The sequence below is a fragment of the Microcaecilia unicolor genome, chromosome 7 (genome assembly GCF_901765095.1).
Source record: "Microcaecilia unicolor chromosome 7, aMicUni1.1, whole genome shotgun sequence".
In the NCBI taxonomy this organism is placed as follows: Eukaryota; Metazoa; Chordata; class Amphibia; order Gymnophiona; family Siphonopidae; genus Microcaecilia; species Microcaecilia unicolor.
In genome coordinates, this window is record NC_044037.1 from 148,694,422 (window position 1) to 148,710,333 (window position 15,912).

The window sequence follows — 15,912 nt, forward strand, 5'->3', positions numbered from 1 at the left end:
TTATCCCACGCATGTTTGAATTCCATTACCGTTTTCATTTCCACCACCTCCCGCGGGAGGGCATTCCAAGCATCCACTACTCTTTCCGTGAAAAAATGCTTCCTAACATTTTTCTCGAGTATGCCCCCCTTCAATCTCATTTTATGTCCTCTCGTCTACCACCTTCCCATCTCCTGAAAAGGTACGTTTGCGGATTAATACCTTTCAAATATTTGAACATCTGTATCATATCACCCCTGTTTCTCCTTTCCTCCAGAGTATACATGTTTAGTTCAGCAAGTCTCTCCTCATACGTCTTGTAACGCAAATCCCATACCATTCTTGTAGCTTTTCTTTGCACCGCTTCAATTCTTTATACATCCTTAACAAGATACGGCCTCCAAAACTGAACACAATACTCCAGATGGGGCCTCACCAACGACTTATACAGGGGCATCAACACCACCTTTCTTCTGCTGGTCACACCTCTCTCTATACAGCCTAACACCTTCTAGCTACTGCCACCGCCTTGTCACACTGTTTTGTCGCCTTCAAATCCTCAGATACTATCACACCCCAGACTTCTCTCCGTCCGTACCTATCAGACTCGCCCCCGCCTAACAATACGTCTCCCGTGGATTTCTATTCCCTAAGTGCATCACTTTGCATTTCTTCGCATTGAATTTTAATTGCCAAACCTTAGACCATTCTTCTAGCTTCCTCAGATCCTTTTTCATGTTTTCCACTCCCTCCTGGGTGTCCACTCTGTTACAGATCTTAGTATCATCCGCAAATAGGCAAACTTTACCTTCTAACTCTTCGGCAATGTCATCACAAAATATATTGAACAGAATCGGCCCCAGCACCGATCCCTGAGGCACTCCACTACTCACCTTTCCCTCCTCCGAGCTAATTCCATTCACCACCACCCTCTGGCGTCTGTCCCGTCAACCAGTTCCTAATCCAGTTCACCGCTTCGGGTCCTAGCTTTCAGCCCATCCAGTTTATTTAAGAGCCTCCTGTGGGGAACTGTGTCAAAAGCTTTGCTGAAATCTAAGTAGATTACGTCCATAGCTCGTCCCCTGATTCAATTCTCTTGTCACCCAATCAAAGACTCAATGAGATTTGTTCTGGCACGATTTCCCTTTGGTAAAACCATGTTGTCTCGGATCTTGCAACTTATTGGCTTCCAGGAAATTCACTATCCTTTCCTTCAGCATCGCTTCCATTACTTTTCCAATAACCGAAGTGAGGCTTTAACCGGCCTGTAGTTTCCAGCTTCTTCCCTATCACCACTTTTGTGAAGAGGGACCACCTCTGCCGTTCTCCAATCCCTCGGAACCTCTCCCGTCTGCAAGGATATAGTAAACAAATCTTTAAGAGGACTCGCCAGAACCTCTCTGAGCTCCCTCAATATCCTAGGGTGGATCCCGTCTGGTCCCATGGCTTTGTCCACCTTTAGCTTTTCAAGTTGTTGATACACACTTTCTTCCGTGAATGATGCTCTATCCACTTCATTCTCATTTGTACTATTTCCCAGTCCATTGATGTCCTTCTCCAGGATTTTCTTCTATGAAACAGAACAAAGTATCTATTTAGCAAATTTGCTTTTTCTTCATCATTATCCACATAGCGGTTCGCAGTATCTTTTAGTCTCACAATTCCCTTTTAGTCATTCTCCTTTCACTAATATACCTGAAGAAATTTTTGTCATCCCTCCTTACATTTCTAGCCATTTTGTTCTTCCGCTTGCGCTTTTGCCAGTCGTACCTCTCTCTTGGCTTCTTTCAGTTTCATCCGGTATTCCTCCATGTGTTCCTTTTCTTGAGTTTTTCTGTATTTCTGGAACGCCAACTATTTAGCCTTTATTTTCTCAACCACTTGCTTGGAGAACCATATCGGTTTCCTTTTTCTCTTGCTTTATTTACTTTCCTTACATAAAGGTTCGTGGCCCTATTTATAGCTTCTTTCAGCCTGGACCACTGTCCTTCCACTTCTCGTACTTCCTCCCAGCCCATCATCTCCTTCCTCAGGTATTCCCCATTCTTTACTAAAGTCAGCACGCTTGAAATCCAGGACTTTGAGTATTGAGTGGCCGCTCTCCACTTTAGGCTGTTATATCAAACCAAACCGTTTGATGGTCACTGCTGCCCACATGGGCACCCACTCGGATATTTGACATGCTATCCCATTTGTGAGCACCAGATCCAGTGTCGCTCCCTCCCTCGTGGGTCCCATCACCATTTGTCTGAGCAAAAACACTTTGGAAAGCATCTACGATCCCTCTACTTCTTTCCGATTCCGCAGACGGAACCTTCCAATCTACATCCGGCAGATTGAAATCTCCCAGCAACAGCACCTCTCTCTTGCTTCCCAACTTTGAATATCTGCGATCAGGTCTTTATCTAATTCCTCCAATTGTGTCGGAGGTCTGTAGACAACACCCATGTGGACAGAGGTTCTATCATCTCTTTTTAAGGTGATCCATATCGCTTCTTCCTTTTCCCAGGTCCCTGTCATTTCAGTCGCTGTGATATCATTTCTCACATACAGAGCTACTCCTCCACCTTTACGACCATCTTCCTAAATAGATTATAGCCTGGTAGTTTGCATCCCATTCATGGGAACCATTGAGCCACATCTCCGTGATTGCAACAACATCCAAGTCTGCCTCCAACTTCAGGGCCTGAAGGTCATGAACTTTATTGCTTAGACTGCGAGCATTTGTGGTCATCGCTTTCCATCTACATTTCCTGGTATGCGTTTCAACATTAGTGATTTGGGGTTTCTTTTCTCTTTGGGTACCTTCATATCTTTTTGTTCCACTTTTATTGCTTTTTCTTTGGCTTCCGTTCTGTTTTCAAGAACATCACAGTGCTGTAATGGAGTAAAAGAATTTTGTAGGGGCAACACTTGTGAGGTTGGATGCTTTCTTGTCACATAACGAAGTCTGCCTGAGCCTACCGTGATCCATCTATTCTTAGGTGGTGTAAGCATTTATAGATGAATAACTCTTCTGGGCAAAGCTACCCAATGAGTAATTCCCAGGTTCCGTTTACAGGAGTCTGGCTAAACCAACTTCCTAGCTCTGTCCAGGGGTTATATATTATAAAGGAACCTGGCTGTTCTGGCCTACACCAGAACTTTTCTTCTGTTAGAGAGAACTGGAATAAAAGTAAAGTCACTGCTGTAAAATATATTATTTATTATATAGGTAAGAAAATAGAATAATACACCCTACATTACAGCTCAGCTGTACAAATGTAGCTCCCTTATGCTGATAAGCAACTGTAGAATGTATTGTCTAACTAAAACACTGATATCACTGGTTACTAGGTTATTACACAATCCTGATTAGTAATACTGACTAGGTCATGAAGTAATACAGTTAGCAGCACATCTTCCTGATCACAAAGTTCTGACTAACCCGCCTTGCTGAGGTAAGAACCCACTAGCTAATCCCCGACTATCTAATATAATAAAACGCACCCTCAACGTTCTGAGGACAACGTTCTGAAGTCACTCAGACTCCCAGAACGGTTCGTAAGTTCGTGGTGGTGAAGCCACTGAACGACTTGCTGCCCCGCCCTCGCGTCAAACGTCATGACGTCGAGGGCGGAAAACTAACAGAAAATGAAAGAAGGGACCGCATCAAGGAAGGGGAGGTTTCCCTACTCCTCCCCCTGCCAAGGAAACGCTGGCTACCAACCTAGAAAAGCACCCAAAAGCTACATAGATAAAATGGAGCCCCGCAACAGAATGACCGAGGTCCAACACCCCCCGCCCCCCTCGCGCAACGCCCCCCCCCCCCCAAAACAACCAACAAGCCTCAACAGAGAGAAAAGAAATCCCACAAAAACAGGATGTGCACACCCCCCCCAAGCCACCCCACCGTCGCGTACCTTTGCTGGCGGGGGACACGAAACCCCGCCAGCATAAGTCCTGTCTTCAGACTCCGGCGTGATCTTCAGCATTACTAGCCTCTGCAGGCAGGGCTTCTGTGCGTCTGACGTCACGTACAGGACGTCAGACGCACATAACCCCGCCCAGCAGAGGCTAGCAATGCTGAAGAACATGCTGAGTCAGCAGACAACCAGGACTTCTGCTGGCGGGATTTTGGGTCCCCCGCCAGCAACACTACGCAACGGTGGTGGGATGACGGCGACAGTGGGACTATCGTGGTGGGTGGGATGGCGCGGCGGCGGGACATCGCGCGGAGGCAGTGATGGCAAAAAACAACCCCTGCAATCTAGCAGCGCTTCCTTCACTCATCTTCAAAGCACCGCTTCCAGAAACCCCTGCCCCCACACACACACTCACTCACTCACTCATCTGGCAGCGCTACTAGACCCCCCCCCCCACACCCCTCTTCATCCAAGTTGAACACCACAACACACACCCCCACAACCCTCCAACACACACACTCTCTCTCTAAAAATCTCATCTGCCAGCGCATCCTGAACCCCCCCCACACACACACACACATACACTCTGTCTCATATGGCAGCGCTTCCAGAAACCACGCACACACACACACATATACACACACACACACACTCACTCTCATCTGGCAGCACTTCCTAAAACCCCTGCCACACCCACACACAGTCACTCACTAATCTGGCAGCTGTTGCTGAACCCCCCCCCCCCTCACACACCACACACACTCACTCACTCTCATTTAGCCACAACTTCCTGAACCACCCCACCACCACCACACACCACACACACAACACACACACACACTCTCTCTCTCTCATCTGGCAGCGCTACCTGAACCCCCCCCCCCCCCCACACACACACAAACTCACTCTCATCTGCAAACGCTTGATAAATCACCCCCCCCCCCCCACACTCATCTGGCAGCGCTTCCAGACCCCCCACACACCCCTCTTCTTCCAAACTGAACCACCCAACACACCCCCCACACCCCTCCAACATACACATCTCTCACAAAATCTCATCTGCCCAACGCTCCTGAACCCCCCCCTCCACGCACCCCAACCCCACACAATCACTCTGTCTCATCTGGCAGTGCTTCCTGAAACCCCTGCCACCCCCCCCCCCACACAGTCACTCACTAATCTGGCAGCGTACCTGAACCCCCCCCCCCCCCCACACACCACACACACTCACTCACTCTCATTTAGCTCCGCTCCTGAACCCCCCCCCCTACACACACACTCACTCTCATCTGCGAGTGCTTCCTGAACACACGCCACAAACACTCACTATCATCTGGCAACACTTAAAAACCGCCCCCCCCCCCCACACACACTCACTCATTCTGGCAGCGCTTCCTGAACCACCCACAACCCCTCTTTTTCCAAGCTGAACCCCCCCAACACCCCCCCACACACCCCAAAACACACACACCCACACTCTCATCTGGCAGCGCTTCCAAGAAAACCCCATACACACACGCACTCACTCTATCTCTCATCTGGCAGCGCTACCTGAACCCCCCCTACCCCTCCCCCCCACACACACACTCACTCCTCTCTCTCATCTGGCAAGCGCTTCCCGTACCCCCTGCCCCCCCCCCACACACTCCCTCACTCTGTCATCTGCCATTGCTTCCTGAACCCCCCCCCCCCCCCACACACACACACTCATCTGGCAGCCGCATCCTGAATCCCCCACACACCCTCATTCTTCCAAGCTGAACCCCTCCAACACATCCCCCCCACCCCACACACACACACTCTCTCTCTCTCTCTTCCTCTCCTCCAGCACACCAATTGCTTAGGTGCAGTGGCAAGCAATCTCAGACACCAGAGAAAGAGGGGGGCCTGACACCATAGAGAGAGAGGGAGGGAGGTATCTCTGTCACACACACACACTCACTCTCTCTCTCTCTCTCTCACAGACAATGTGTGTTCTGTCTCTCACTCTCATACACTCTATGTCTCACAGTGTATCACATTCACTCTCTATGTGTCACACAGTCACTTACATACTCGCTTGGTCTCATACACTCAGTCTCACAGACAATCTGTGCCTCACACACACACTCTCATTCTCGCACACACTGTATCTGTGTGAAACACACTCTCTCTCTCTCTATCACACTGGTCTCCCATACGCATTTGCACACACTCTCATTCTCACACCACACACTCTCTCACAGACACACTCACACCCAGACTCACTCTCTCTCTCACACACACACACACACACTCGCACTTTCACTCTCTCTATCACACACAGTCACTCTCACATACACTCTCCAAAACAATACACATTATGAGGAAAACCTTGCTAGCGCCCGTTTCATATGTGTCAGAACCGGGCCTTTTTTACTAGTAGGAAATAAATCCCCGTAATTCTCACCGAGCTGACTCTAGTGGTCTCTCAGATGAAGTGGACACAGGTTTTTCCCTTTAGACTCTAGCTGTTTTCCACAGCGTAGTCCCCGTCTTAGGAAACAGCACAGGCTCTCTGCAGCATGCAGGATTACAGTCTCTCTGGCCGGTAGAGCTGAACCAACAGGTACTTTCTTCAGATGGTCAGTTCACAAGGTTGTGGACCACTTCAGTCTCGCTGGTCTTCTTTTCAGCTACCCTTCTTCCAGTAGAACCAGGACAAATTCTCCCTTTCTTTCTTCTTCTGTCTGTCCTTTTTCTCTGTCCTTTTTTCTGGTTCCCGCTCTCTGACCCCTGATTCCCAGGTGACCAGACAGCAACCAATCAGGATCTTGTCCAGCTCCTTCCCTGAGCAAGAAAAAAACCTTTTTGATCTTCCAGTTGGTACATTGGTATGCATTCCTGTCTCTCATCAGACTCGCTGGCACCATGGCCTTACCCCCTGTAGCTCATCAGGGAGGTGCAAGGGTAAGGTAGCCCACTGCATATCCTTGAGTTTTTTCCAGACCTGCCAGTTAATTACCACAAGCAGAGCTCTGCCACAAACCGAAAGTTGAATCTGCTTGGTCACTGAAGTGCAGGGTCTTAGTTCACACACTCCATCTTGACATAGTTGTATACACAGGCTGAGATCAGCAGAGTGAGGCTCAAAGGGAAATAGCCCTACAGATTCCCCCCCTTGGAGATGGCATTTACTGCAAGGGAGTAAAAGCCGTCTCCAACCTAACTAGCATTCTCCGAGGACAAGCAGGCTGCTTGTTCTCACTGATGGGTGACGTCCACGGCAGCCCCTCCAATCGGAACACTTTCTAGCAAAGTCCTTGCTAGTCCTTGCGCGCCGATGCGCACCGCGCATGCGCGGCCGTCTTCCCGCCCGAACCAGCTCGTGCCGGCCAGTCTTCTTTTGTCCGCACTCGGTACGGTCGTGTTTCGCCGTTCGCGCCCCAAAGTTGACCTCGCGCATCGTTTATCGACTTCGTTCTATAAAAAAAAAAGGTGTCGGAAGGAGACCTTTATGGTTTTCTCCCTTCCCGTACTTCTAGTCTTTGCCCCGGTAAGTTTTCTTTCATCGTCAGGGTAGGCCCTATTTAGGCCTCGGTCGAAGTTTTTCTTCCCCCTATTTTTGCGGTGCCATTTTCGCCATTTTGAGTTTTGATCTCGCCGGCGCGATTTTTTCCGCCCATGACATCGAAGTCTTCCAGCGGCTTCAAGAAGTGCACCCAGTGCGCCCGGGTAATCTCGCTCACTGACAGGCACGCGTCGTGTCTTCAGTGTCTGGGGGCTGGGCACCGCCCGAAGGCCTGTAGTCTGTGTTCCCTTTTGCAAAAGCGGACTCAGGTAGCGAGATTAGCCCAGTGGAACGTTTTGTTCTCGGGCTCTTCGTCGGCATCGGCACCGGGAGTATCGACTGCTTCGACGTCGTCGGCGCCTGGACCTTCATCTTCGCCCCCGATTGCATCGAGTGCATCGAGGCATCTGCCCTCTGCATCGGGGCGACATCGGAAGGCTGCGTCGGCGGTCGGCGGTATCTAGACCTCCTCGTCTGCTGATGTCGTCGGACGGTGGTGCTTCATCTGGAGTGCAGGTGAGGGCTGTCCATTCCCCTGCTGGTGGCGGTGAGCCTTCGGGTGGGTCTCCCCCTACCCTGAGGGCTCCTGCGTACAGCCCACCCGAGACCGACCTCCTTCAGCCTCGGCCCCGAGGATTCTACGTCCTCCTCGTCGGTGCTGGGAAGCTCCGGTGACATGCTTCGCCCCAAGAAGTCGAAGAAGTATCGTCACCGGTCCCCTTCCCGTGTCGCACCGAGAGCTCTGGGTCGCCGAGGGAGTCGGCACCCAGTAGGCATCGGCACCGAGAGGACCGCTCGCCCTCTGTTCAAGAGGTGTCGATGCGCTCCCCTTTGGACAGCGCGGAACAGACTCTGACATCGACGCCTGCATCGGCTTCCATGCCTTTTTCTGCAGCCGCTCTGAACGAGAGTCTCCGGGCCGTTCTCCCAGAGGTCCTGGGAGAGCTGTTGCGCCCTACCCCTCCGGTACCGGGGGTGCTTGCGCCTCCGGTACCGTCGAGCGAGGCGCCGGCTGGCCCATTGCCCGGGGTGAGGTCTCCGACATCGGTGCCGCGTGTCGGTACCGACTGCGGTAGCCTCCAGGAAGGCTCCCCGACTACGTCGGCGGAGGGAGCTTCGCCGGTGCGGACGAGGGAGTCTACCTGTTGACGCTCCCACCGTGGCCGTGGTTCCACGGAGTCGAGCCGGGCACGGCTGCAGACACAGGTCCGTGAACTTGTGTCTGACACCGATGGTGAGGCCTCGTGGGAGAAGAAGAAGACATCAGATATTTCTCTGACGAGGAGTCTGAGGGTCTTCCTTCTGATCCCACTCCCTCTCCTGAAAGGCAGCTTTCTCCTCCCGAGAGCCTGTCTTTCGCTTCCTTTGTCCGGGAGATGTCTACGGCCATTCCCTTCCCGGTGGTTGTGGAGGACGAGCCCAGGGCTGAAATGTTTGAGCTCCTGGACTATCCTTCTCCACCTAAGGAAGCGTCCACAGTACCCATGCATCATGTCCTCAAAAAGACATTGCTGGTGAACTGGACCAAGCCATTAAGTAATCCCCACATCCCCAAGAAGATTGAGTCCCAGTACTGAATCCATGGGGACCCAGAGCTGATGCGCACTCAGTTGCCTCACGACTCTGGAGTTGTGGATTTGGCCCTAAAGAAGGCCAAGAGTTCTAGGGAGCATGCTTCGGCGCCCCCGGGCAAGGACTCTAGAACCTTGGACTCCTTTGGGAGGAAGGCCTACCATTCTTCTATGCTCGTGGCCAAGATTCAGTCCTACCAGCTCTACACGAGCATACACATGCGGAACAATGTGCGGCAGTTGGCGGGCTTGGTGGACAAGCTCCCTCCTGAGCAAGCCAAGCCATTTCAAGAGGTGGTCAGGCAGCTGAAGGCGTGCAGAAAATTCCTGGCCAGAGGGGTGTATGACACCTTTGATGTTGCGTCCAGGCCGCTGCTCAAGGTGTGGTGATGCACAGACTCTCATGGCTGCGTGCCTCTGACCTGGAGAATAGAATCCAGCAGCGGATTGCGGACTCGCCTTGCCGTGCGGATAATATTTTTGGAGAAAAAGTCGAACAGGTGGTAGAGCAGCTCCACCAGCGGAACACCGCATTCGACAAGTTCTCCCGCCGGCAGCCTTCAGCCTCTACCTCTACAGGTAGAAGATTTTTGGGGGAAGGAAGACTGTTCCCTACTCTTCTGGCAAGCGTAGGTACAATCCTCCTTCTCGACAGCCTGCGGCCCAGGCTAAGGCCCAGCGCGCTCGCTCTCGTCAGCAGCGTGCTCCTCAGCAAGGCCCCTCGGCTCCCCAGCAAAAGCAAGGACGAGCTTTTGACTGGCTCCAGCAGAGCATAGCCGACATCCAAGTGTCAGTGCTGGGCGACCTGCCAGTCGGGGGGAGGTTGAAAGCTTTTCACCTAAGGTGGCCTCTCATAACCTCCGATCAGTGGGTTCTCCAAATAGTCCGGCAAGGATACACCCTCAATTTGGCCTCAAAACCTCCAAATTGTCCACCGGGAGCTCAATCTTACAGCTTCCAACACAAGCAGGTACCTGCAGAGGAACTCTCCGCCCTTCTCAGCGCCAATGCGGTCGAGCCCGTGCCATCCGGGCAAGAAGGGCTGGATTCTATTCCAGGTACTTCCTTGTGGAAAAGAAAACAGGGGGGATGCGTCCCATCCTAGACCTAAGGGCCCTGAACAATATCTGGTCAAAGAAAAGTTCAGGATGCTTTCCCTGGGCACCCTTCTCCCCACGATTCAGGAAAACGATTGGCTATGCTCTCTGGACTTGAAGGACGCCTATACGCACATCCCGATACTGCCAGCTCACAGACAGTATCTGCGATTTCAGCTGGGCACACGTCACTTCCAGTACTGTGTGCTACCCTTTGGGCTCTCCTCTGCGCCAGAGTGTTCACAAAGTGCTTAGCTGTAGTAGCAGCGGCACTTCGCAGGCTGGGGTGCACGTGTTATCATATCACGATGATTGGCTGGTGAAGAACACATCCGAGGCAGGAGCCCTGCAGTCCATGCAGATGACTATTCGCCTCCTGGAGCTACTGGGGTTTGTGATAAATTATCCAAAGTCCCATCTTCTCCCAGTGCAGAACCTCGAATTCATAGGAGCTCTGCTGGATTCTCGGACGGCTCGCGCCTATCTCCCAGAGGCAAGAGCCAACAACTTGTCCCTCTTCTCGCGGGTGCGAGCGTCCCAGCAGATCACAGCTCGGCAGATGTTGAGATTGCTGGGCAACATGGCCTCCACAGTTCATGTGACTTCCATGGCCGCCTTCACATGAGATCTGTCCAATGGACCCTAGCTTCTCATGGTTTCAGGCTGCTGGGGATCTAGAAGACGTGATCCACCTGTCCACGAGTTTTCTCAAATCCCTGTATTGGTGGACGGTTGGTCCAATTTGACTCTGGGACGTCCTTTCCAAATTCCTCAGCCACAAAAAGTGCTGACCACGGATGCGTCTCTCCTGGGGTGGGGAGCTCATGTCGATGGGCTTCACACCCAAGGGAAGCGGGTCCCTCAGGAACGCGATCTGCAGATCATCTTCTGGAGTTACGAGCGATCTGGAATGCTCTGAAGGCTTTCAGAGATCGGCTGTCCCACCAAATTATCCAAATTCAGACAGACAACCAGGTTGCCATGTATTACGTCAACAAGCAGGGGGGCACCGGATCTCGCCCCCTGTGTCAGGAAGCCGTCAGAATGTGGCTCTGGGCTCGCCGTCACGGCATGGTGCTCCAAGCCACATATCTGGCAGGCGTAAACAACAGTCTGGCCGACAGGTTGTGCAGGATTATGCAACCTCACGATGTGGTCGCTCAATTCCCGTGTAGTGCGACAGATCTTCCAGGTGTGGGGCACCCCCTTGGTAGATCTCTTCGCATCTCGAGCCAACCACAAAGGTCCCTCAGTTCTGTTCCAGGCTTCAGGCCCACGGCAGACTGGCATCGGATGCCTTCTTTCTGGACTGGGGGAGGGTCTGCTGTATGCTTATCCTCCCATACCTCTGTGGGGAAGGACTTTGTTGAAACTCAAGCAAGACCGAGGCACCATGATTCTGATTGCTCCTTTTTGGCCGCGTCAGATCTGGTTCCCTCTTCTTCTGGAGTTGTCCTCCGAAAGAACCTTGGAGATTGGAGTGTTTTCCGACCTCATCACACAGGACGAAGGGGCGCTTCTGCATCCCAAACCTCGGTCCCTGGCTCTCATGGCCTGGATGTTGAGAGCGTAGACTTTGCCTCTTTGGGTCTGTCAGAGGGTGTCTCCTGCATCTTGCTTGCTTCCAGGAAAGATTCCACTAAGAGGAGTTACTTCTTTCTGTGGAGGAGGTTTGCCGTCTGGTGTGACAGCAAGGCCCTAGATCCTCGCTCTTGTCCTACACAGACCCTGCTTGAATACCTTTTGCACTTGTCTGAGTCTGGTCTCAAGACCAACTCTGTAAGGGTTCACCTTAGTGCAATCAGTGCATCCCATTTTAGGCCTCGGGTCGAAGTTTTCTTCCCCTTGTTTTTTGTGGTGCCTTTGCCGCCATTTTCGACTTTTGATCTCGCCGCGTGATTTTTCCGCCCATGACATCGAAGTCCCCCAGCGGCTTCAAGAAGTGCACCCAGTGCGCCGGGTAATCTCGCTCACTGACAGGCACGCGTCGTGTCTTCAGTGTCTGGGGGCTGGGCACCGCCCTCAGGCCTGTAGTCTGTGTTCCCTTTTGCAAAAGCGGACTCAGGTGGCGAGGTTAGCCCAGTGGAACATTTGTTCTCAGGCTCTTCGTCGGCATCGGACACCGGGGGTATCGAGTGCATCGACGTCGTCAGCGTCCAGACCTTCCATCCTCGTCCGCCAGTGCATCGAGTGCATCGAGGGCATCGGACCTCTGCTCGGGCGCTGAGACATCGGACGACTGTATCGACGTCGGTGGTACCGGGACCTCGCTGCTGATGTCGTCGGACGGCGGGTGCTTTCGTCTGGAGTGCAGGTGAGGGGCTTGTCCATTCCCCTGCTGGTGGCGGTGAGCCTTCGGGTGGGTCTCCTCCTACCCTGAGGGCTCCTGCGGTACAGCCCCCCCGAGACAGACCCCCTTCGGTCTCGGCCCCGAGGAAGAGACGGCTGGATTCTACGTCCTCCTCGTCGGTGCCGGGAAGCGCCGGTGACGTGCTTCGCAAAAAATCTAAGAAGCATCGACACCGGTCCCCTTCCCGTGTCGGCACCGAGAGCTCTGGGTCGCCGAGGGAGTCGGCACCCAGCAGGCATCGGCACCGAGAGGACCGCTCACCCTCTGTCCAAGAGGTGTCGATGCGCTCCACTCTGGACAGCCCGGAACAGCCTCCACGCCGGGAACAGGTTCTGACGTCAACGCCTGCATCGACTTCCATGCCTTTTTCTGCAGCCGCTCTGAACGAGAGCCTCCGGGCCGGTCTCCAGAGATTCTGGGAGAGCTGTTGCGCCCTACCCCTCCGGTACCGGCGGTGCTTGCGCTACCGGTACCGTCGAGCGTGGCGCCGGCTGGTCCATCGCCCAGGGTGAGGTCACCGCGTCGGTGCCGCGTGCGGTACCGACTGCCGTCGCCTCCCAGGAAGGCTCCCGACTACGTCGGCGGAGGGAGCTTCGCCGATGCGGGCCGAGGGGAGTCTACCTCTCGACGCCCTCATCGTGGACGTGGCTCCACGGAGTCGAGCCGGGCGCGGTTGCAGACACAGGTTCATGAGCTTGTGTCTGACACCGAGGGTGAGGCCTCGTGGGAGGAAGAGGAAGACATCAGGTATTTCTCTGACGAGGAGTCTGAAGGTCTTCCCTCTGATCCCACTCCCTCTCCTGAAAGGCAGCTTTCTCCTCCTGAGAGTCTGTCTTTCGCTTCCTTTGTCCAGGGCTGAAATGTTTGAGCTCCTGGACTATCCTTCTCCACCTAAGGAAGCGTCCACAGTACCCATGCACCATGTCCTCAAGAAGACATTGCTGGCGAACTGGACCAAACCTCTACTAATCCCCACATTTCCAAGAAGATCGAGTCCCAGTACCGGATCCATGGGGACCAGAGCTGATGCGCACCCAGTTGCCTCATGACTCTGGAGTTGTGGATTTGGCCCTAAAGAAGGCTAAGAGTTCTAGGGAGCATGCTTCGGCGTCCCCGGGCAAGGACTCTAGAACCTTAGACCCCATCAGTGAGAACAATCAGCCTGCTGTCCTCGGAGAATACCTTCTACAGGTATGTAGCATTCGCTTTAACCTGCGGAGCTCTGCAATCAGGCTACTGACTACATCGGTGACGTCACTTCCTCCATGTTTTTTTGTTTTTAGCGCTGACTGTTGCAGGCAGAATTAGCCCCAGATATTCAATTCTGGGTCATATCCGACCATCAGCATTGACTAGGTCTAATTCCTCAGGTGCTAGCCACCAGAGCCTATGCAGGTCGGGTCTCAGCTGAATATTAGTCAAGACCCGCATAAGTAGATGTGCCCCCATTTTAAGGAGGCTGCTGAAAGGGGCAAGAATGAGTGGGCATCACTCCTGCCCATTACCCCACTGGACCATCAGGGAAATGGGCTTGTAAGCCTGCTACCATTTGGGGTGGGGGTGGGACAGGGGATCCAGCAAGGGAAGGTATCTTCCTTTGCTTGACAGGGAGGGGGAAGTGAGCATTAGAAGGGTGGGGTCTTTCAAAGCACTTGGGAGTGGGTTGGAGGGAGGGGGGAAGGAAAACCAAACGACAGCCAGCATGGTTAAAAAGTGAGGTGAAGGAAGGTATTGGAACTAAAAGAAAATCCTTCAGAAATGGAAGAAGGATCCAATTGAAAATAACAGCATAAGGAATGACAAGTCAGATGCAAAGAACTGATAAGGAAAGCAAAGAGGGACTTTGAAAAAGATTGCGTTGGAGGCAAAAAAATACATAGTAAAATTTTTTTAGGTATATTAAAGCAGAAGCTGACAAAAGAATCAGTTGGGACCGCTAGATGACCATGTTGTAAAAGGGGCCCTCAGGGAAGATAAAGCCATAGCAGAGAGATTAAATGAATTCTTTGCTTCTGACTTCACCGAGGAAGATTTGGGTGATGAGTCAGAGAAACTGAATGAAATTTCTATAACCTGGAGGATGTAATGGGGGCAATTTGACAAATTGAAGAGTAGCCAATCTCCTGGACCGGATGGTATTCATCCCAGAGTACAGATAGAATTGAAAAATGAACTTGCGGAACTATTGTTCTCCGAGGACAAGCAGGCTGCTTGTTCTCACTGATGGGTGATGTCCAACGGCAGCCCAGGACCGGACAAACTTCCCTAGCAACAAAAGTTTGCTAGCCTCGCGCTCCACCGTGCACACCGCGCATTGCGCGGCCGTCTTCCCGCCCGAAAGTGAGCGTGCTCGTCAGTCTTCTTTTTTTCCGCGGTTCGGGGAACGCTGCTTTGCCGCTTCTCTGCCCAGGATTCCTCTTGCGCTTTTTGTTTGTTTCTTCGCCCGTTTTCGGCTATTTTCTTTTTTGAGTCTTTGACTCTTTTTTCGTTTTTTCTTTGATTAAAAAACAAAAACAAAACCCTTAGTTTTCTTAGTTTTTCCCCTTAAGTTTACTTTCTTTTTACTCGCGGCCATTTTGGGCCGCCCATGCGAGTCTTTCTCTTTTTTGGTGTCTTTTTTTCAGGCACCATCGCGTTCGACCTCGCCGGCGCGATTTTTCCACCCATGGTCCTCGAAGCCTACCAGCGGCTTCAAAAGGTGTAATCGGTGCAGCCGGACCATCTCCCTTACTGACAGACACGCTTCGTGTCTTCGGTGCCTAGGTGAGAGTCATCGACCTGACGCCTGTCTTCAGTGTCTCCAGTTGAAGAAGCGGACTCAGGCGGTGCGTTTGGCTCAGTGGAACGTCTTGTTTGGAGCCCGGTCCGGTCCTTCGGCGTCGACGGAGCCAGCGGTACCGAGGTCATTGCAGGTATCGATGTCGGCATCGGAGGGTGCATCGTTCTCTGGAGCGCAGGTAATGGCTGTCCAGAGACCTCATGCTGGTAGCAGTGAGCCATCGAGTGGGTCTCCACCTGCCTTGAGGACTCCTGGTGCGCAGGCCCACCTGGACCGACCTTCTTCGGACCTGGGCCCGAGGAGCCGTTTGGATTCAACGTCCTCCTGTTCGGCACCGGGAGGTACCGGTACCGAGCTTCGAGCTAAGGCCAAGAAGCATCGGCATCGGTCACCGTCCCGACACGGTGCCGAGAGCTCCAGGGCGCCGAAAGAATCGGCACCCGAGAAGCGCTGATACCGGAGGGACCGCTCGCCCTCTATTCAGGAGGTGTCGGTGTGCTCATCTCCAGACAGCCCGGTACTGCCTCCACGCTCCAGACAGGTTCTTACATCTTCTCCTGTACCAGCACCTTTGCCTTTTTCTACAGCCACTCTCAACGAGAGACTCCGAGCCGTTCTCCCAGAGATTCTGGGGGAGCTGTTGCGCCCATCTCCGGTACCTTCGGTGCTTGCGCCGCCGGTACCGTCTTTTTCGACACCGTC